General features: G+C 40.3%; 1 long non-coding RNA gene across 1 annotated transcript; it reads right to left on the bottom strand.

Annotated features, from left to right (window-relative positions):
* Positions 1-2153: 2153 nt before the first annotated feature.
* On the bottom strand, positions 2154-6918 carry LOC135297899 (uncharacterized). The gene is made up of 3 exons (XR_010359827.1): positions 6780-6918; positions 4080-4221; positions 2154-2806 (listed from the first exon to the last, which is right to left on the bottom strand). It is a non-coding gene; the product is annotated as an uncharacterized LOC135297899 (long non-coding RNA).
* Positions 6919-23294: the final 16376 nt, after the last annotated feature.

Raw genomic sequence — 23294 nt, forward strand, 5'->3', positions numbered from 1 at the left:
ATCTCTACATTCAGATATGTCCCAGGCTACAAGAATCAGAAGACAATAATTATCTGTCCAGTTTCTCCACACAATCAATCACAAAACCTGAGCACAGAAGAGTGAGCTCCCAGAGTGGTCAAACACCAGTTCTTTCAGGAGGAAATGCTGAAGAGACTGAGCTGAATTTCTGCTGACCCTCAGAACTTAGTCCATCATGTATGCTGTTTTAATGACTATTAAATACATTTTGGAGTTAGGTGTCTTAACCAGGACAACCTTGTCCATCAAAACCTGTAAGGATAACCCCTTATGATGCCCAAATAAGTAGTCTATTCAGATGGAGGCTCTGTCTATTGTGGAGATGAGATTTACAGGCAGAACAGCAGTCACTGGTGCTGCTGGCCAGACTCAATCCAGGATGCCATTGGCATTCTTGGCCACCTGGGCACACTCTGGCTCACATTCAGCTGCTGTTGACCAGCACCCCCAGGTCCTTCTCCTCTGGGCTGCTTTCCAGCCACTCTTCCCCAGCCTGTAGCACTGCAGGGATTGTTGCGACCCGAGTTCAGAACTCAGCTTCTTAAACCCCATGCACACGGGCTCAGCCTACTGACCCATTAATTTGGCCCTGAATTGGGTGAATCTTGTTGGATTTACCTCATTGCCCATGTAGAACAGCTGAGAGAAGCAAGTGTACTAAAGTGATGGAAGTGACAATTAGCTTTAGAATAACTAGGCAAGAATCAGCCCTTCAGCCTTCACTCACATAGTGTGACTTGCACATCTGACAGAGATAACTGCAATGCTTAATCAAGGGATTTGCTTTAAATAAATAAATCTATAAAATCTGGATTTTCCCTTTTCTGCTCCTCTGCTTGCAGCTGCAGATTTCTGCTCACTGCTGTAGCTGCACTTCAAAAGAACTTCATAGACAGAACTGACCACATATATTTCATCTTCCAAAACAACTGGTTATGGAGACTCAGTTCTTGGTGTTTGATGCTTAAGACACCAGTGATAATAAGCAAAAAACAGTCACACATGTAGAAGAAGAAACAAAGGAGTGGGTGCTTGGCATCATTCTCTCTTTTAGCTGAAATTCCTGTCTTTCCACACACTCTTTGGGACAGTGTCACTGGCTGCTTTAGGGCACTATCTTTGTTCTGTCTCTATGGACTCTGCAGAACCCAGAGTGTTAAATGCATCTGTAACTTCACTCAGCTCATGAGTGCACATCTTTTTTCATCTGGATGTGTCTGTACTCTGAAATGACTGTCCCCACTTCCTTCATCCATTGTGGTCCCAATGGCACTTTACCCTGCAGAGATGCAGTGCAGTTCAGTTCTGGGCTCCCTTCAGGAATGGCTTAGTTCATTAGAAACTATCAGGTGCTTTCTTGGGGAAATTTCACTTCCAGACTGCTACCAGTAGGTAGAACAGATAAATGTACCTGGCCTGGATCTCTACACAACCCTGTAACCCTCTCCAGGCAGGGTGCTTGGAGACTCTCCTACACTGTGATATGTCAAGGTATGCAGCACATAATGTCTGTCTCATGCCATGAAAATGCTATTCTAGTGGGCTGCAGCACAGCACAGAAATTTTAACACCATAAGCTGATAAAAGAATCTTTAAAACTGACACCAAGGAAATACCGGACAATAGAATAAATGGAACTAAAACTTACTTTCTCTGAAATTATTTTAAAAACCTGCAAAAACACTGGTTTGTAGTCTCAAGTAAATCTGGTTTTCAGCATACAGAAGGAAAAAATTTTGCAGCTGTCCTTGGTCTAATGTCAAGCCTTCTTACCAACTACTTCTTTTCGTTTTTGAAACCTTCCCCACAGTTTTAAACATTTACCCATGATGCATAAAAGATAAACCCCAGCATTTCTTTTTGCCTACATATATTAACATATGTAAAGGATTTTCCCCCCTTCAAGATTTTAACCACTGTTAGGAGCTCCTCTTCTGGAAACCTTTCAATCAGTGAAACTCATTTACATAAGGTAATATTTATAAGTCAGAATACTAAAATCAATTCCAGTGGGAGATATGCAAATCTACTTTTCAGTCCAAATCCAACCTTTTTGCTTGTACTTTCCTTTCTGCTTATCCTTCCAATCTGGATTTTGCTAATATTTTTTAGGCCTGAGCTAAAAAGAAATACACATCTCCCTTTATGGGAGAAATTATGTTAAATAACCACATTGTTTATTTTTACCTTTGGAAGTCATTCAGATATAGCATTGCTATGGTTATAGTATAAAACATCAACTGAACAGAGTAATAATAACACCCAGCTGTTAGACTAGTACTCTGCAGGTCTCAAGGTGCTTTATAAATGTCATCCATGTAATCACTCACTTTAGACAAACACAGGAACATAAAGAACAGAAAACTCAGATTATTTTTTTATGAATACTCACATGCCAGTAGTAGAAATCGATTTGCTGGATTCCCAGACCATATCTAATAGTCACTCTAGGCTGTCTTTGAACACTTGATACAAACCCTGTTCCTGCTGTAATCTAATAAGTTTTAGCCAGAAATTTTTTTGATGGAAATGAGAATTGCATCTTACAAGTATAGCACTGAAACTGTTCCTCAGCTGTAGTGGCCAGACCAGTATTTTTAAGGACTAATTTTCTGCTTTGGGAATGGCTCTGAGCTCCTGGCCAAGAGCTCTGAGTATACTCTGCCAGTTCTGTGGGCTGGGATCACTGGCCAAAAGCCCACTGGCAGCAACCCGGGAATACCGTGAGTATCTCTGAGTGCAAGAGTCATCTTGGAAGCACCTCTGCATTTTACAGAACAAAGCCCTGGAAAAGAAGGGAAAAAGCCAAAGAATGAGATAGAAAAATCATATTTTTAGCACGGATTTCCATGAGGATTTTTAACACAACAATAATTGTTTTGGACATACTGAAACAACAAAACAAAAGTCTTCAGTGAAAGCTTACTGTGCTCAGGAGAATGATGTAAATGCAATTAAAATACTTTTTAATAAGATTTTTTAAGTTTAACCTGGTGTCTTTTACATAATATTTTCTAGTAGCTATGGTAGGCAATTAGGAGTTGAGACTACTTCATAAGCCTAGGATCTGCCACATTTATTCTCCTGCAGAATAATTAAATTAGTGCTCCTCAGGAGCCTTATCATACTTTAGTAACAATGCTATAGTTCTTCAAGGATTTCCAGATGAAGGGGTATTAAAGGGCAAAATAAACTATTTTCTGCAGCAATTGTTATCACCCATAAGCATGTCAGAACCCAGGACATCTCTCTGGATGCCCTGGATGTCTCAAAGCCCTGGCAGGGGCTCGGAGACCCTGGCAGGAAGCCAAAGACACCTGGAAATTCGATCTTAATTCATGGAGCAAATTGCCAACCTTATATGAAGAATTACAGGCCACAAAAGTTTAAGTAGCATAGTAGTAGCAATCACAGGGTGAGGGGAAAAATTTTGGAGCACTGTACAGGGGGGGTTTGAATCTTGTACAGGGGGGTTGGAATCCTGTACATGGGGGTCAGGGGTTCTAAGATGGAGGGATTTGGGCATGCCCTGTCCTTCTTCTTTCTTCTCCTTGGCATCCATGTTCAGGATGATGCTGGCACGTGTGGATTGGTTCATGGTGAAAGTGCACTTGCTAACAAGGGTGAAAAGTATTGGAAATAGAAGGTTAATATCTTATACATAGTTTTCACTATAAAAGAGACAACCGCCCCGTGGGTGGGAGAGAGTGCCCTTGGCTGTCTTGCTGATCAGACCTCGGCTGGACAGACAGAAAAACTTTGTAGATAAGAAACAATAAACTCAACTGAAGATCAAAAAAGCAAGAGTCCAGACTCCTTCTTCAAAGCGCGGCCTGCCCAGAACCACCTTTTCCTGTGCTGGGGCAGAGACAAGTAACAGCCGACCCCAACACATGCAGATTGTGGCAAACTGTTGGCCCAAGTACCAACTCAAGGCTCCAGCGTAAGCAGGTTCCAAGAAAACACATGACAAAGGAAATATTACTTCAGATTCATACAAAGGAAAAAAAAAGGTTTGAATGACATGAATTTCAGGCAATACAGTTGATGGCACTAACCTCTGGTGCTGGAGATCTGTGCAAAGGTTTCCTTAGAAAGCAGAACTTGCTGACTTTTGTTGGCCTTCAGCCATGACCATGTTTCCCATCGTGGTTCACAGCCAGTGCCAAGCCTGGCACAGCTCAGCACACGGGGATTGTTCTGCAGAACCAGGACAAACTCACTGATTTTCTTTCACAAAATCCATGGGGAGGCTTATTCAGAACCTCCCCAGGACAATTCAATCAGCAAGTTTTAATAGCCGGTTGTGGTGAATGGAGAGAAAGAGGGGATGTTGGGCTAAATCCCTCCCAGTTCAAGTGGGTTTGGTGCTATTGGAAGCCATTGGAAGCCACTGGAAGCCACTGGAAGCCATTTGGAGCCAGTGGAATGGGGTCTGGGATTGTTGTGCATAGTGTAGCTCATTATAGATTCATGGAGTGTAACACCAACCAGATCACTGTGCTCAGTTATTTGACCTCCTGCTTAGAACAAGGCACAGGACTTCTTAAAATCTTTGCAAACACAAATCTCTTTTTTCCACAGAATGAATGTATATAACCATAAATGTATATGTTACTCAGAGGTAATTCTGTTTACATTGCATATGGTTGTGAATAATTTGGGGTCATTCTCTAGGACTCTTAAGTGAAAGGGAACTGTTCTATCTCAGCTGGATCACAAATGAAACACCCTATAATATGCATGGAAGCACTGGTATGGTATAAATAATATTTTTAATCAGTCATTGAAATAATAATATAAAGTTCATTTTATTACATTTGAAAAGTAAATGTCTTCACCTCCCTTCATTGGACTTTAAAGAAGGAAAGTTTTACATTCCCTGTGAAAAAAACTAAAGTAAAAAATGTTTAGAGAAAGGAATGATTTGACTGGTTAGAGATTACAAATCACTAATAATAATAAGCTCTGAACATCAGATGCCAAACAGCTGCAGAGCTTCTTAAACCTAATTCCTCTTTCTTGAAGGATATGGCAGGTTTGGAAATGAAATGATTGCCAAACTCACCATGAAATGTGACATAAATTTTTCTTTTAAGAAATCACTGTCACCCCTGATAAAACCATATACAAGTGTCTTGGCATGAGGGAATGCTGCAAATTGGTTTACACAATGAAGACAGAGCCCATGAAACCTGCAGACAGAAAACACAAATCCAACCCACAAAGTGTAGTAAACAACCCACTCATATGGAGGAGGTGATAGGTGTAGATTTTATTGGATATGTCGCCTGGTATTGCGTGATTTCCCATTACATAACAAGGTACTGTGCAGTTTATTCCACTGCAGTTTGCCACCTGGTATAACAATGTATAAAAGTCAAAGAGTAATTATTTGGAAAACTCATATGAATGTTTAAAAAAGTATATGGAAGATGATTATGCCTGTGAGTCCATTCCTCACACTTGCACTTTACAGGGCAGGTGTCAAAATTGCAACTTATATATGTAAGAATTACGGAAAGTTCTAAATCCTCAATATGGAATATTCATTCCTACCAAGTGCCAAATACCCCAGCTTTATAGATACTGGAAAAGCATTTCATCTACCAATCTTTGTCAACCTCACTCATATTCCTAATACTCTCTGCTATGTAAATACAAATCACAGCATTAATTGTTATTTTTGAGCACTTTGCATTATGGAAATATGGTGTATTACAAAAAAAGTTATAGAGTATCCAAGTTTCTAGAAACTTGCAGGAGAGTTATACAAGTCTCAGTCTGTTAGCAGCATCTAGAGTTCCTGCTTCAGAAAATATTTATAATATGGAACACCTTTCTGTGCTTCAATCCATTTGCACTTTATCAGATATCAGAGCAGCGATGTAGTATAAACTGTGTGACCTGCCTGTGCCCAACAAGCAAGAAGGTTTGGGTTTAGTTTGGGGGTTTTTTAACTATTTCTTCTGTTCAGTGCTTTCTTTCATCTCCTTTTTTTCTCCTGCATTAGTGGTAGCAAGTAGCATATTACCCTGTCATGGGGAAACAAGCAATGTCTGACAGCACTAGAAAAAGTTGTCTTCTCTCTGATTTACTCAGTAGTCATTCTGTCTGCTAAATCCATGTTCATCCTCCCAAGCTCCAAATAGGATCATACAGAATTCTTAATATAGTCTAGTATGGTGACAAAAAGTATTTAGAGAGAGAGAGAGGAAATATTCCTGCTCAGTGAAAGAAGATGGGTTTGCAGAAAAATAGTGACCTGCACTACTGGATAAGGCAGTTCTGTTCCAGTTCTGAAGCATGGCATCAGTATGATTTGTCAAATCCAAGTTACTTAGTAGAAAAGTGGCTGATACACATATAATAGATGATGGGTAAACAAAGAAGAATGTGGCTAAAATCCTGCTCCTCTGAGACTAAAGCATCCCTCCTTCTTAGGATTCACATTTCTAAATGCTGCTGTGGAGCTCAGGAGCCAGGGCTCAAGAATGAATCTAGACCATTCCTTTTTTTCACAGCTGAAAAATAACATTTCCTCCTCATTTGTCACTATTGACAACACATTAGGTATAGCAATTGTTTTGGATCAAGGCTGTCACTGCTCTTTCTTCTTCATAGGTCTTATGGAAGAATCAAATCTCGCCCTGTGGCATCACTGAATGGGAGAAAGGTCATCTTGGACACCAGTGAATACTTAATATGATCCAGATGAAGATAAAATAGCCCTGCCACAACAACCCCTTTGTGCTCACCTTTCAGCTGGTGTAGCTGGTTTTGCCTGTATGTTGTCTGAGCAGAGGTAGCCATCCTGCCAGCCCCTCCATCCAGCCTCCCACACAGGTCCTACACAAAGCCACAGCTGAGCTGAGGGTGGGAGGCCCCTCTCAGGTGCTCTAGGAGCAGGGCAGACACTGGTGTGGGATAAAAGACAGGGAATGGTAATGCTCTGCCTGAAGTCCATTCTCTAGGGTGTAGGCTGGGAGGGGGCTGAGAGGAAGAGTGTTTAATTTGTGCCTTCTTTTCAGGGCACAAGGATGACTGAACCTCTGGGTGTCTCAGTGCTCCCAAAACTGAGGCAGCTGGGAGCTGAGGCACCTGCAGAGCATTAATGCAGACTTGTATTAACACAAAGGTGAAGCACTTATAAGTACTGAGATGTAATTCAGGATGAACCTAGCTGATTTAAGTTTTTATTTTAGGAATTTTGTCTCCGTTTGTGATGTTGGACAAGATACCTCTTGCTTGACCTGTCTTCCATTTTTATACTGAGATGATAAAAGTTATGCACCCAGAGAGGCATGCTAACAGATAGTTTTATCATGGTTGGAGCTTTCATATGGGCATGATATAAAGAAAGGATTGTTCTATGGAGTCACGTGGGGCTCTGCCATCTTCATTGCCACAAGAATGTCCAACGTCCTCACATCCAAGTGATGCAAACTGCCAGTCCACAGTTTCCAAGAGATTGGTGTCTAGAACAGAGTAAGCAGAGGATGCTGAAAGCCTTCCAAAAGAGACTTTTCCATGGGTGCATTGTTTCCTCCATCGTTAGTCCTCAACCTTGCACTATAATAGATGATGGGTAAATCATCTAATAGATTATAAAATACATAATAATTTCAAGGCTATATCTTCACAGATATGGAAATTGTGAAATGTTCTGGCCAGCAGTGATGAAAAGCAAAGCAGCTGTGGATGGATGTGCACACTGATGTCCTTCCCTCTGACTCACCCTCGTCCTTCTGCTGTGGCCCTGCTGCACACCAGACAGCAGCACTCTGCTTTGCCTGTGAGGTCCCACCAGCCTGCTCACACATCTCCATGCTGGAGTGTCACTAAGGGAAAAATCTGTATCTCTCTGTAGTCCTCTTGTTATTGTGATAAAAAACATTACCATATTGTTTACTCTGGTAGCTTTTATCTAGGCATTGACTGGATTAATATATTTATTATAACTCCTACTGATGTCTTGCTTCTTTCTAATAACAACACAAGTATGTGCAGATGACATAGCAATCCAAAGAATTCCACAAATTATTTCTTTTTTCCTGAAATTCTGAACTAAAATACAATACTAAAAATCTCATTGAAAAACATGATTGGTTTACTTTCCTTTACTTCCCCCATGCCTCAGAGGTGCTGAAGTGCTACAAATGCATGCTTTGGATAATGGTATTTTACTCCTCAGCCTACTGCATGTTTTAGTTCTCAATGCTTCCAGTGCTTCCAGTGTGGCTTGAGGTTTTGGGTTGATTTTGGTGGGATGCTTTTTTTCAGGGCTATTTTTTTTTTAATCACTGCCATGAGGTTTTTTGAGGCAAAAAACTTTTCTGCAAAACAGAAAAGTTACCTTTTCCTTGGCTGTCTTCCTTTGTTAAAAATTTCCTCTTGTCTTCAGGAACACCCTGGACTACAGTGCCACTACTATTATTTTCATAATGATGTCACAGAAGAGCCCTAGTCACACAGTGTGCCACAAACTCATTTATACAAGAACAAAATTCATGATCTAGCTCCAAAACTGTATTAACATTTACACAGGCCAAATTCTAAAATTACTTTTAAATGGTTTTGTTTATAAACTGGCCTCTAAAAAACTCTAGTCATGGGTCATAACATGGTACAGGTCATTGTCTTTGATCAGTATCATAATACTTTGATGATATAAGAGGAGTACTGGTATTCCATTATTTAATTTCCTTTTTTCATCCAGGACCAAATTACCTTTCAGTACCTCTTAGGAACCCAGACAACCAAGACTGTGGTCAGAGGTGGAGAACAGAAAACAGAAAACAGGCAACAAGGGGCATTTTGGCAAGAATGTACCCTGGTGACAGCACAGAAAAGCCATCAGCATCTCCATAGTTGTTTCCATAGCATGAGGTTAAGACCAAGTCTGATTTCACAGACTGTGTCACTGGCTTTCAAATAGCCAGCCAAGATTGTCCCAGCCTGTTCCTGCTGTCATCATTACTTACTACTGTGCAATAACTATTACGTAATGTCTGTGACTTGTAAATATTTGATTATAAATTCAAATTCCTGTAAAATTCACTGTTAAATATTAGCTGCAGATAGGTTGAAACACAGATGTTTCTTGCTGGAATTAGTCCAGAAAGCCAGAATTAACACCATGACTTCCCAGAAAACCAGTTACAGACTCATGAATGGCAGGACTGTAGCTGGGACCAGTCACACCTACCATGCCCTCTCAGGGAAATCTTAAAACCTCTTGACTACAATATCAAAAATGTTGTCATTTTTTATCCCATTAGACTTATGTATTTCAGCCCTACTATTTCCATCTCTTTTCTCTCACCCTACTTACAACCATCCCCATATCTCCCTTCTGTTGTGCACTTTGGGGAGTGTTCTAACTAGCTTGCAGTACCCCATGGCTTTCACAGATCTCCTGCTACACACCCAGCATTTGACCCTCCATGGTCCTCCTGCTGCAGGATCTCCTGCCTCCAATCCCCTGTTTCCTTCCAAAGCTCCAGAGACAGCACAGGTCACTTTGCCTGGTGTCCTTCATTAAATGTGTTGGAAACTAGGAATAAAAGAGTTTATGGAGAGCATTTGAAATCATTCCACTGGTCATATCCTGAACTGCTTTTAAGTTACCTTGGAGGAACTTTTAAAGTCCGTCCTGTAGTACCCACTAGTGCCATGGAATGTGTTTTCCTTGTACCACAGGTACCAGCTAACAGTGGATTCAAGTCATATTAACTGGAAAAGGACCTAGCAGCAATTTCCAAACTTTATGTATTTTATTACAAGCCTTGTACCTGAAATACTTAGAAAATGAACATGTAAGGTCAGTTAACATTGTACTACATATTTTTCACTTATTCCAGAATAAATGGCTGCATTTTCCCACTGTCTCAAAACAGCAGATGACTAACAGCAGAAAATATCTTGCTTTACTCCCCTTAGACCTCCTAAGCAATCATTTTCCCTGCTCTCTGAGGCCCTGGATCAGTGAAAAATTCTCCAATATTATAACTGAATTATGGCTGCAGAGATGTCAGTGACCAGAGCACTTACATGCCCAGAATATCAAGTGCCTGATTCCCTATTTTGTGAAATAGTCCTGCCCTCGTCCTATCTCAACATTTCTTACACATAAACACAAATCTAGTGTCTAAGCTTGTTAACCCAACGTTTCTGTGACACAAACGTATATGAAAAATATCAAGCCAGCAAATTGAAGCAGTTGGCTGCAAAGACCTTCAAAATGAAAAAAATTGTTCATTGCAACAGGACTTTAAGACATACAAATGTAGTTCGGAAAGGACTTATTGCCTTCAGCCCCCTTGAGGCTGATGAGAGATTATGAGGATGACATTTTAATATGGGAATTGTCTATCTGTGATAGAAACTGGAGGATAAACAAACCCTGTTATTTTTTGAACTATGAGCAGGATTTAACAGAGCAGGTTTTGAGTATATTTCTCTTATCAAAATGTCTTGCAAAATCTGGGGGTGATGAAATGGTTGGAGAAATCACAAGTTTTCAGAACTGCAGCTAAACATATGAAAATGCAGCCCAGGAACTGGCAGAGAACCGTCTTTCCATGAGTGAGAAGTCGACAGAGAAACCTTGGAATGACCCAGGAGTCAGTGGGAAAGGACGGGGAGATTAATGAGATTCTGAACAGACAAGGAGCTCTTATGGAAAACATGCTGTACTGAAGCTTCCCTCCCACTCTCTCTCATCCTGCAGTCTCAAGTGGTTCTGTGTCTGGATCCCCAGACCTCCAAAGAACTGTCAGACTGGAAATGCAAAGTCCTCAAGAACCCAAATCACATCTTCTCACAAGGCACTGACCACAGCAGTGCCCACTTCAGACCCCTCCAACCCAAATATGATTTTATTGCTGCAACAAATTACTTCCAGCTCTTCAGATTCCTCAAAGGTCACCAGGCAGAAAACCCACAGCCACCAACAGCTGTAGTCTGTAATGCTCAGAGTTGTGGGAGCTGTCTGCATTGCACTGTCACTGATAAGTTTGAATCATAGTATTTGCCCCCTTTTCTTTCTTTTAATTTATAGTGCTCACAGTATGTATGCAACTTTGCACTTTTGGCTTCCCAAAAAAATTACCACTTTTATTCGTTGGTGTAATTTTAGTTTGCATATAATAATAATTGAGGCTATTAAAAACATAACTTAAAAACTCTTTCTTTTCAAGAATTAGAAAGGTTTTGATGCACTCTGGGAAACAAGGGTACAGTTTACTGCCCTTAAAATGTAATCTAACTCAACCTCAATAAAATCACTCATTTAAAATGAGCTTAAGGGTAGTAAAATGGTTCAAAGCCATGCCAGTTCTCCAAATCAGAACAACAGTGATCATCTGACAGTGTCATGACAGTGTCATCAGTAAGATGACAGTGTCATCTTACCTGCTTTGTCTAAGTGTGTGCTCCAGTACCCTCTTGACCTTCTCCAAAAAAATATTTAGGTATTAATTCTTTATTGTTATGGTTGTTGTTTTGATTCTTATTCAGTATATATTTTGCCATGGAAGGTTTGGTATCAAGCAGTAATCAAGCAGAAGGTAAGATTAATTGGCAGTGACTTTACCAGCAGACTAACCAAGGCCTGGATGCAGACCCACTACTGTCACCCAGATATCCATGGAGTTAAAATTGCCTAAATTGGCTCTCTGATACTGTTTTTTGCATCAAACACCTTCCAGGATAGTTGCTGGGTACAATTCAGGCAACATGGGCTGAGGACCACCCCTCTCTTTGTTTTGGAAGGGTATGAATGTCATCCATGCCATGCCAAGATGGCCTCAGGGACAAATCACAGTCCTTGGCCCATTTAATTTCCTCATACAGATGTTGTTCCTCTCTCTGCAGAGGACTGAAGACCTCATTTTCTTTAAAAATAGAGGAATTTTAGCTGCTGCAGCCCTTGCACTGTGCATCAGATCATTATGAATCCTTCTGGAATTGCCTGATTAATCCTTGTTATCCAGACTTTCTGCCGGCACCCTGTCACTGCCTCTCATCCTAATGCTGCAGCACAAGCCCTTCCCATCAGGTAACACTCAGATCCACTGCCCAGAAGGGCACCACAAGGGGTGAAGTGTCTTCAGGAGTGTGCTGTGAAAGTTTTCAGTCCGGCCTGGAAAGGCCCGTAAGTAATAAATGTACAGACAGACTATTTCCCATCAGATACAAAAAATATACAGATGAAGACTGGTTTAAAAGGTTTTTGGTTTTGATGTCCTGCACTCAGAAGTTACCAAATGAAGTAAAGTGACATTTACAGCTGTCATACGAAGTCACTGCTATATATTCTTTAGTTGCAAAATAAAAACCTTTTTCATAAGATACCTCTCTCATCTGGGATGAGTTTAGGACAAATGCTAAACTGATTCCAGTTATCTCAAGCTGTATGCACCTTCTTTTTCTGTTTGCATCACACCTTTTAGCCTGCTCCAAATTACTGAAGCATTTTCCTGAAAGGCCTTCCTTTGCAAACTAATTTTCTCTCTTGCTGAAATTCTCTTGAAATGCAAGAGATACAGCATGTCCCACTGTAAAAATGCAGCCTGGCCTGTGGAGAAGATTTTGACGTTGTGGCCAAAGATTCTTCTGTCCCTTCTCTAAAGTAGAACTAGTTGTTACTATCCTTCCCACTCTTGCATTTTCCACTTATTTCACTCTTTTCTATACACCCATCTTTGGTTTTTTTCCATTATTTCAGTTTCTGAGTCCTACCCCAGAAAGTCATTGCCACAATTTAATATAAATGTAAGTCTATTTGCACCAAAGAGAGATCCTGGTCTCCCTCTACCCTTCAAACATGTTCCTTCACCTATCCTTGGCACAGTTGTCAGTTCTTCTCCCATATACAAAAGCATATGAAAGAAAAATAATAAATAAGTCAGAATAGGGGTAGTTTCTAGGCAACATCTGGTTTTCTCTTTATAAGCAGAAGCTTGCACTTGTCTGAAGGAACCCAGGGTTTTCATGATGCATTTATGTCCTCTGTCTTACCAAAAGCCTACCTCATCTACTGGAACAAAGGCTGCATGCTGTGGGGAACACATCCATCTTCATGATGGATGTTTGGCCCATCAGCTGAAGCCACAGCTCTGTAGCTGGAGAGGGTTCAGTAGGTTTGGTGGAATGGTTGTTAAAATTGACTGTAAGTCCTGAGCCAGCTGCCACAAGCTGCCTCCAGCAAGTGCTGCTCCTGGTGATTCCTGTCATCCCTCATTATCTTCAGAGATTGCTCCTCCCTCTATTGCCACTTGTCTGTGCTTGGCTTTGGGGTCCCTGTTGCACCCTGTGGCCCCATCTGCACTTGCAGTGTTCTCATCACCTCTAAGCCCTCAGTGACTCTGGTCACACAGCCTTTGGGACTCCTTTGGCCTGCCACTGAATTTGAAGAACGAAGCACTCAAACCAGCTAGTTCACTGGGAGCTGCAGGCACTGGACTCTCTGAAGGAAGGACTTTTGATGTTTTTTCTCCCTTGGGGCAAAGGAAAACAGGATAATTAAAACCAATGGACTCAGAGAGGTGTTAGCTGCTGCCTCACACATTGGGTTTATAGACTGAATCTTGTTCTCTTTAGGCTTCCAGATTTTTCTCAGTTACTATTTCTCCTGTCACATACTCAACTGTTTCTTGTCGTACACCCATTGCTTGTGTCTGCCCTTTGGAAAAACTTTTCTACAATCCTACACTTCATCAGTACAATAATTATTTCAGGCTTCCCTGCTAGACATAGAGACCTAGTGTGATGCACAGTGAAGTGGAAGGAAGTCCTCTTCTGGATTTCAATATGTTTCGAATGAGGTATTTTTTCCTTGAAAAATCCTGGTTTTTCATCTTCTTTCACTTACTTTGGTATTCAAGATGTGTGTGAGTGTGTGTGACTGCATGATTGTGATCTCCATCTCCCGGATTTTTAGCCCTGAAAAGGACAGAAATCTGGGAGATAAACTCAAAAGACATCATTGATGAAGCATTGAAACCAATTCCATGTTTTAATCCTGCATAAATTATTCTGGAACTCAGCCCACATTTATGATGTGTGAGAGAATAGAAAAATAATGGGATTACTCAGAAGTTTCAGATGATTATAAACATATGGTGCAAAAGGGTATAAGAACAAAACATACAGAGGGAAATATCAGTAAATGAAAGGTTAATAATGGAAAAAGTAAGTTTGGAATCTCATATGTGGCCTATTATCAAACACTACTGACATGAAAGAATTCCTGCAGAACTGTTAAAAGTGGACAGCTAGTAGTTTAATGATTGTAGCAAGAGAACTTTAGGCATTGGAAAGGAAACTATACGATTATAAAAGAACTCATCACATATTTAAGCCTCCTATGAAAAATGGTAGTTTTGTGTCTGAGGTTCCGGACTGGGACTCAGATCTTGATTTATTTCCCAGTTCTGCTACAGATTTCCTCTGCGACCTCGGGCCAGTTACTTTGGGAGAAACATGTTAAAGCTCCTAAATTACTTATGAATCCAAGTCCATTTACCAAAAGGGGCATAGCAGCAGATTCACAAAGGGAAAAGCATATGGCAATGCTGACCATAGCCAAGGCTATTCCCAAAGTGACAGTGTTCTACCACATCACTTGCCAGTTCCGAGTCCTCTGGCCTCAAGCAGAATCGCTGCCTTCTGAATGGTCATGGAAAATGAGCAGGAGGTGGTATGGGAGGGAGGGGTCAGCTGCCCTCTGACCTCCTCTGGGTTCTGTTGGAGCAGGCAGTCTTGGGAATGGCTCTCTCTCATGCTTCCAGCTTCTGTTCAGTTTTCACTGGTGGCTTATGTCTGGGGAAGGCTTAGATGTGATGCCTGGATCTGTGCAGGCAGAAGATGCCAGGATTGACATGGCTGGTTGGTTTACCCTGAAGGAAACAGAGACTCCTGGCTATTTGCATCCCGCTTGGATCAAAAAAGAAAGAACCAGGAAAAACCATCTGTCTCAAGGGCAACTGGTTTCAGTGTGGGAAACTTTTCAGCTGGTTCACTGCCCACCCACAGCCCTCAGACTCAGCACTGAAACCTACTTCCAAAACCCAAGAGAAGTGATTCGAAAGAGGGGCAGTTTGCCCTCTTGCTCCCAGTCTGTGAAGCAGAATTGCAACCAAGATACAGTGCTCCCCTTTTCTTCCTTTGACCCTTGGGCTTCCTTATCAGGGTTAGGAAGAAAGTGTTTATTTGTTTGCCAGTGCAGGATTTAGCTTCCTAAGAAAACTCACATAGCAACCAAGCAAGCATATAAACATGAAACACCTAAATGTTGTTGCCTCCAGATTTCTGACAGCTTTGAAAAATGGACCCTTTTTGCTATTGCCAGCTTGTACAAATAGCAATAACAGGATAGTCTTTGTCTTCCTCATCCTATATTAGTCCATGCTGTACATAGTCTCACAACTCTCACACAAAACAGGAATGCAAGCAGTAATAAACCTGTAATGTAAGTAGAAGAGCCAAGGATGGATATTCACTCTAGCTTTCCATATGCTGTAGCAATGATAAAAGGATCTTTCAGACATCTCTTTCTCTGCCTTAATATGCAGCGTGGTCATAACTCAGAAACTGCTTTGGACAGGATTCACAAACTGCTGTGTCTGTGTAAAGTCAGTTGAAAGTAAATAAAATATTTTCTGCTTCAGTCCCTTGGATATCTCCTTTTGCTGTGGTTTGTTTCGTTCTACATGGAAGTATATGAAGCTTAAGGTGTGGGATAGAGCATTAAGGTGAAAAGTTTTAGGTTTCTGAGATTCAAAACTATTCCAGCAGAGAATCTCCCTTAAAAGCATGTATTTTATTATCAATGGTTTTGGCATAAGCAAAAGATCCATATAAAACACATGAAAGAATGTAACATAAAGGAGGAAAGGTGGATTCTCATAATTTAGAAAGAAATATTTCAGTAATCAGTGTTTGCTATCAGGAGTGGAGAAGTATAAAACAATTCAGAAATATCAAGGTGAATTTTTTAACTTTTCTCAAAACGTTTTCAACCTAGAATACTCCACCAACACCTTGTGCCTTCTCAGCAAAGAAAAGGCAGGCTGATCTCTCTGTTAGCTGAGCTTGATGCACTAAAGGAAAGTTTGTTCTCAGTACCGATGGCTGCAAGTTGCATTTCATCAAAGTTGTTGAACTCTTTTGGGTGAGAATAGGAACAATTTCACATAACCAAGTAGCTAAAGTCTCAGTTAATATGTTAGGTTCCACATTCAGAAAAAAAAAATTAGGAAGTTTCTGTCACTGTGACCTTCTGTATCTGCTTTTGTAATCAGTGTGATCAAAGCAGTCCTTCTGCCATGGGACAGGATTCCCTTCTGGAATATTTCCACAGAACTTGAGACAGCTGTTGCAAAATGTATTTTAAAAAGCTGCAGGAAATCTGTCTGTAGCTGATGCTTTTTCTAAGCTTTCAGTCTTGAAAGAATCTTTCTGTTTCCTGTAAGTAACTGTGCCTTTTAATTTGATGTATCTGCTTGTAGAAGGGAATCCTTTTTCACTGTTTGTATGAAATCACTTTGGTCAAAATTATCTCTCCTAAATCTCTTGGCTACTGTATTTGTCTGTTCCAAAGTACCACTGAGCCATAATCTTCTGGGTAAAGGGGGCCATTGTGATCATCCCATTAGACCCTGGGCATAAGACAGATACAATTTCAGTGTTTCCCATGGAAAACCTCTTGCTTCCGGTTGACATGCCCATCCTTCAGAGGAACAGATTCACTGGGGATTAGACTGCTCCTGCTAGGACTGCCTCTAGTAGGACTACAAAGGCCAGAGAATCCACCTTTCCCCCTTTATGTTACACAGCCAGAACATTCAGGTCACTCATCCTGAATGTTATGGCTGTGTCCCATCTGGGTCCTTCATGCTTATTTTTGGAAGAACTACCAGTCCCAGTTTATTTTCCACTTATTCTTTCTTAAAATTGTGCTGTCTGTGAATTATAGGAATGTAAGGATGCTGAAATGTGATTTTGTGTCAGTGTTTCACAGTGCAGCCAAAACTGGTGTCATGTGAGCATCAGGCTATGTCAAGATACACAAATGTTCTTCCAGGGAGCTGAGACAGTGAAATCACACAGACTGTGAAGAAGCACAGATTTCCTGCCTGTGGACTGACCATCTCTTTTCACAGCTCAGTGAAACTCCATCTCTTTCTTCTGGCCTTGGCAGTGCATTGCTGTTCTCTCACTCCTGCACTTTGGAGGTAAATGATGGTCCTCCAAGACAAATGTCTGCCAAGTTTTGTTCCGTGCTTCAATGAAGCACAAAATGTGGTGTACACTGACTCCTTTGCTGTGGGTTTCTTCCCAGACACACAGCTTCATACCCATCCCAGGGCAGAGCCCCATGGCTGTGGGAACTCTGATGAGGGTTTTTCATTCTAAAGGGTTTTGTGCCCAAAGCACGAACAGCAGAACTTTCAGAGTTATTGGCCCCATGAACCATTACACAGCTGTTGAACTCTCACCACTACATCTTGAGTTTACTGTTTTGATATCCTCAGCCCTCTCCTTGCATATTCTTGTTGTAGTTTGGTTTAGAAATGAGTTTTTGGAAAGGTTGAGGTTAAATTAGTAGTTAGATTTGAAATAAGTATTTGGTGTGGTTGCTGGAAATTTGGATATGTTTTTGAAAATATATAGAGGTTAAAAGCAGTTCTCCACTACCTTCGAAGTCTGCGTTTCCATCCATTTCTATTTTTTTCAACGACAATAGGCAGAAAAAAGGTCACTCTTTTCAGTTTTCTTTTTTTTGTAGGTAATAATTTTAAATTCAAAATTTGAGATTATTTATTCAGCAAATATGTTTCTAATTTGACCTGATGGATAGCAAAGTCTGCGAATCTTTCACCACTTCCTAGTAAGACCTTTTTACTGTACTGTTTTTGCAGTATTTTTTTCTGCAATGAGAGATATTGATCACATCTATTTCAGTTTCTATTACTATGTCCCATTTTATTTCTTTCAGGATGACTGAGGAGTTTTCCTGTCTCCAAAATTTAAATAATTGGGTCTGTTCATAGATTCATTAAGTCTGTGAAATACCCTGATAAGGTCATATGCCATGGGGTTTTTTTCAGAAAAAACCCATGTAGGATAGTTTTAAGTGGCTGAACTGTGATTAACCTGGGGGTTTACATAAATGAGAGAAGCATTTATCTTATTCTGTTTTTAAATGCAGGTTCAGACCTTGTTGCAAAGATGTACTTTGTTTGAAAATAAGCTGTTTGACTTAATTCAGATAGGACCAAATTATATAACAGTGTTTACCGGGTCACATTTCCTGGTGTCTTGTAAGATTAAAATAAAAATAATCAGTCCATTTTTTTTTCTTTTATATTTGTTACCCAGTTCTGTTACTCTGAGAGAGTTGGAATAGATTTCAGTTAATGTGAATAGAAGCCAATTAGGTAAAAGAGAATCCCAGATTTTAAGTTCACTACTGCCTTTCAAGAAAATAAGTCATCTGAAAAACTTTCAGAGATAATAGTTACTGAAAGTGGAATGGCTATTACTTACTGCCACAGCATCCTCTGATCTTCCCAGGACTGACATGAGTCTGTTTATTACTGTTTTCTTTAAAAATGGAACCCTTCTGCCCTTACTTTTTTTTTTTTTTATTGTGCTCAGTACTTAAAAAAAAGAGAGACTCTATGTGACTAATATTTTAATCCACAGCCCTGGAAAACCCCCTGTGCATGGTGAGCTGTTGCACAGCAGGCTGACTGCAGACATTGCACCTCTGTGCTTCTCAGCGTCCTATTGGATCTATTTATGAGACCTTCTGTAAAGGCTGGTGCATGTGGGAAAGGTATTATCAGTTTTTCAATGTAATTTCACTAACAGTCCTTTCTCAACAATGAGCATGGAACCAGAGAACATTAAGCAATGGATAAGAGTGAAATATATGGATAAGAAAGAAACCCTACAAACATTGAAGAGAAACAGGCTAACACATAGACTTGTTTACCTTACAGAATACACCTCTTGTTTTCCCAAATTTTCACAGTTCCCTTGAGCATCATAACAAGTGTCTTATTCAAAGCTTCCCTTTAGAGCAAAGAGCTCCCTATTTGTATTTATTTTATTTTGCTTAGGAGCTTACTGAACCAATCCTGTTGGATAAACTGATTGAGTTACTAATTTCATCAATGGAGACAGGTTGCCTTCAAAGTCAAAGGAGCGAGAGGCTGTATTCTCAAGAGTGGGGTGAAGAATTTTCTTAAGTGCATTTGGACAACAGTACTGAATGGCACAGGTATTAATATCATACCTTTCTGAACTGGTGTTGAAAAACTTCTTAGGAGTTTGGTCACCTCTGATATATCCAAGATCTGACAAAGACTTCTGTGCTCATCACTGGACTGGAGAAAGCACACGAAAAGAAAGAAATCCTAATATGGATTCGTTTAAAATGCTATAGTGAAACATTTTTGGGCATATGTTCTCTGAAATCAGAGAAAGCATAAATGTCCAATGTGTATGAACAAGATTGTTTCACACAGTATTCAAGAGTAGACATACAGATCATCTGAACAATAAAAATTACATGAAATAGCTGTGTCCAGTGTGCAGGTCTGCTCAAGTCCTTGCCATGTGTCTGCCTTTGTTCCTACTTCTCACTTAGCTAATACACATTTTGAATATGTACCGTGGGGCTCCTGCCTGCTAAATGGGCTTGAAGCGACCTTCCTCGGCAAAACATCCAGAGCGAAGGAGGGTGGAAGAGTGGTGATTCTGACGGACTTTTCATGCCCCCTGGTGGAAAAGCCTCAGAGCAGCCGTAAGGGTTTCCTGCAGGAAGGTCTGTAAGCAGATGTGTGGTTCCTGAGACATAGCTGAGCCGCATTCTCGTTCGAGGCACTTCACTATTATCGGTGTACAGCCCATGAATAAGAACACACAAGATCCCAAGTTACAAATGAGCACCTGGACTCATTTAAGTGCTGCTAGCATGATGTACATTGCTCATACTGTATAAATTGCTGGCCTGAATTTTCTTGCAGGCAAATGATGCCAAGCTCTTAATATATATAAAATGAACTCAAGTAACTTAAGCAAAATAATCACAATTTTCCCCACTGTCTTTCCAGGATTTCAATCTGGAGGGTTTTGAAGGATACACAATACCTTGTTACAAACCATATAATGTTTTAAAAAGTATCCTACTGACAACCTTGGCTAACACTGTATCTTCTATCTAGATTACTTCAATATGTCATGTCCATATCACACCACTCTGTCCATGGTCCCAAAGCCAAGGATTTTTGTCTTGTCCAACCTTTCCATCTGGAAGTAATGAGCTTAATATTCTGGCTCTACCCCCACAAAAGCTATGTCACAAAAAAGTAGCAGTCTTACAAACTGTTGTATACCCTGAAGACAAATTTGAGATCCACTCAGCCTCTCGAAGTTCTACTCAGATTAATTTAAAGACAAGTTTTCCACTCTACTCCCATAAGACCTACAGCATACCACAAGACTGAGAGCCATTTGAGAACCATCTATGCTTAAATCCTGTCCTAGACATGTCAAAGGTCTCTGCTTAACAGATAATGAAGGACTAGGACCGTCCTTTGGGGAAAAACACATCGTGTTTTAAGATTTGCTCCTACAATGGTTGTTTTTTTGGTTGCAATTCCTCTGCAAGCTAAAGCAGAGGAAAGAGAAGTTCTTTGTTTTCATGTCTTGTCTTGTATGAAGTGAATAGAACCTCTTCTCTGTCTCCTTACATGCACTGAGCAAACAACCACACCGGTAGCAGCTCAAAAGCCACCAGCTCGAGCTTGAGCTCTGGCTGCACATTCATCAGCACAGCCTGAGAGCATCAGCAGGATTCCCTTCACTGCTGCTGTGGAGACAGAGACCTGTTCTGAGGAGGGTCTGCTTTAAATCTCTTTTCTTTCCATTTTCTTTCTTCTATCACAGGGGAAGAAGAGTGGGACACCACTCTGAGCAGACGTTTTACAAGCAGTGTACTAAGAAATATCAAGAGCTACCAAAGCACTTTTTATGAATTGTTTTCATTTTCTTACATTTTTTTTCGTACTTTTCTAATTTTACCAAGCTTTTGCAAAAACTGCAATTCTGTGCCAAAATGCGACAGTATTCTGCAGACACCTCACCCAGGCTGCATAAATTTACAGAGGAAAACTTATCTCATGTACCTTAGGCACCTATTTTTGGGTGGGATTAATCTTCCATTGGAAGTGCCTCTCTCCCTTCAGTAACTAGAGACAAAGATAGCCCTGGAATAATGTTTAAATAACTAAAATAAGATGGCATCAGTCCCATTTTTTGATGCCAAGATTAAAAACAGAACTCATTGAGTCAACTCTTGTATCTGTCATATTCTTACATCATTATAAGAACTCACTTTATAATTCCTTGACTATTTTAATTGCATCTAAATGGAACTCTTTCACATTTAATTGAAACTTCTTTCAATTCCTCTCAAAATAGAAACTGATTTTAAGAGTATTCTCTTACTCTTCACTAGGAAGATATGCAGGTACAGGTGGATTAATCATATATTCCTAGAATCATTATTATGCTACTGCTGGCCAAAAAAAAAAAAAAGGAGTCAAATTTAAAAATGCAGATGTTCTGAAATAAAAATACTTTGCAAGTCCTGTTAGATTTTCTGAAATTAAATTTTGGCAGATAGGAATATTCTGACATTGCCAAAACGTCACATTTGTTTTATAATTTTGTTTGACATAGTTTTATAATTTTGGCCCCCGGCATCTAATATTTCCTTTCAAAATAGTTTTGCAAGTTTAATGTTCTTATGATGTGTTTCATTTTGTGTTCTCAGTACAATTAAAAAGTCAACCATAATCAAATGTTTCTTTCAGAGATATTTCAGTTAGTATGAGATATTTTTCTTAAAACGTTCTCTTCCAGATAATTCTGAAATTTTCCAAAGTTGTGCCTAACTGGCGTAAAATCAAATCGGAAAATCATCTGAAAATTTATTTTCTACATAGATATGATTTACTGTTGATATTCCACCATGAGTGCGTCAGTCATAGGCTTTTTAAAAAGCTGAAAGGAAAAGAAATTCACTGCTCCTTAGAGAGGACTTCATCCTTGCTGAGCCAGGACTTATGATCCAATTCCAAAACTGCAAGAATACCCTGTACAGAAACACTTTTCTTCCAGTGAATCCATGGAGAAATTGGTGGTATCTTTTGAGTCATGCTGCAAAATTTAAAGTGATCAGAGAACATACAAAAAAGTAGTATAATCTCTGAAAGTACAGCTGTGTTAGTTTTTAGCATTAAAATGCTTGAGTGGTTTAAGTTCATGGTTGCTCTCATTTTCCTCTGTGAAGGTCATGTTCAAGAAACCAGAAAGGAAGTATTTCTTCAGAGCTGTAGATTCAGAGACATCAGGATTGACCTGTTCATTTATTAGCATCAGTCTGTGTAGCACTGTCTTCAAATACAAATTTGCTATAAGGAGCCAGATCCCTCAGCCTATTGAGTTCATTTTGTTCTGCTTCATAGCTCACTTTACAGCAGTGGAAAATGATGTGTACCATCTGGAGGGTCCTTCTGAACATTTCCTCTGAGAAGATGGACTCTCTGGTTGTTGTAAAGCCAGCAGAAATGTCTTTGATGTCTGTGACACCTCTGCTGTGCTGCCTGGCATGAGAAAAGGGGTGTATTTACAGAATAGACAGGGAATTTGGAGAGAAAAGCATTTTCACTGCCTGATTTTTCCCAGAGTCTACGAGTTCAATTCACTGGCAATATTTTAAAGCATTTCTCAGCAGTGTTTTGTTCGAATGCTGATGGTGCTGTAGCGCCGACCACACTTTTCAGCCACTGTCTCCCCTGCTCTCCTCATTAGCAGAATTCAGACCCAAATTGTTTCTTAGCACTTGGGCATCTTTTCTTTTTGCTTATCCCCAGGTCACCACATTTCCTCCTTCTGGGTGTGTGTTGCACAGGATATTGACTGTGTTGGTGGCTGGTTGGCTCCTAGGCTGAGATGTCACCCTGACTGCAGCTGGACTCTACAGGGGGACAGACAGACACCTCCTGCAAGGCTGCAAGGTCCTCTGGCAGGCTGAGCTTAGTGAAGAAGACTCCTACTGCTATAGCAGATCCCAGTGTATCTGCAATTCCTTGCCTTTAACAAATATTTAAACTTTGCTTCACTCCAATCAATCCAAAATCTACCATACTAACAAAAAAGAAGCAAGCAAGAAATCCTTCCCTCCACCTGCA

This window comes from Passer domesticus, chromosome 3 (genome assembly GCF_036417665.1).
Source record: "Passer domesticus isolate bPasDom1 chromosome 3, bPasDom1.hap1, whole genome shotgun sequence".
Classification (NCBI taxonomy): Eukaryota; Metazoa; Chordata; class Aves; order Passeriformes; family Passeridae; genus Passer; species Passer domesticus.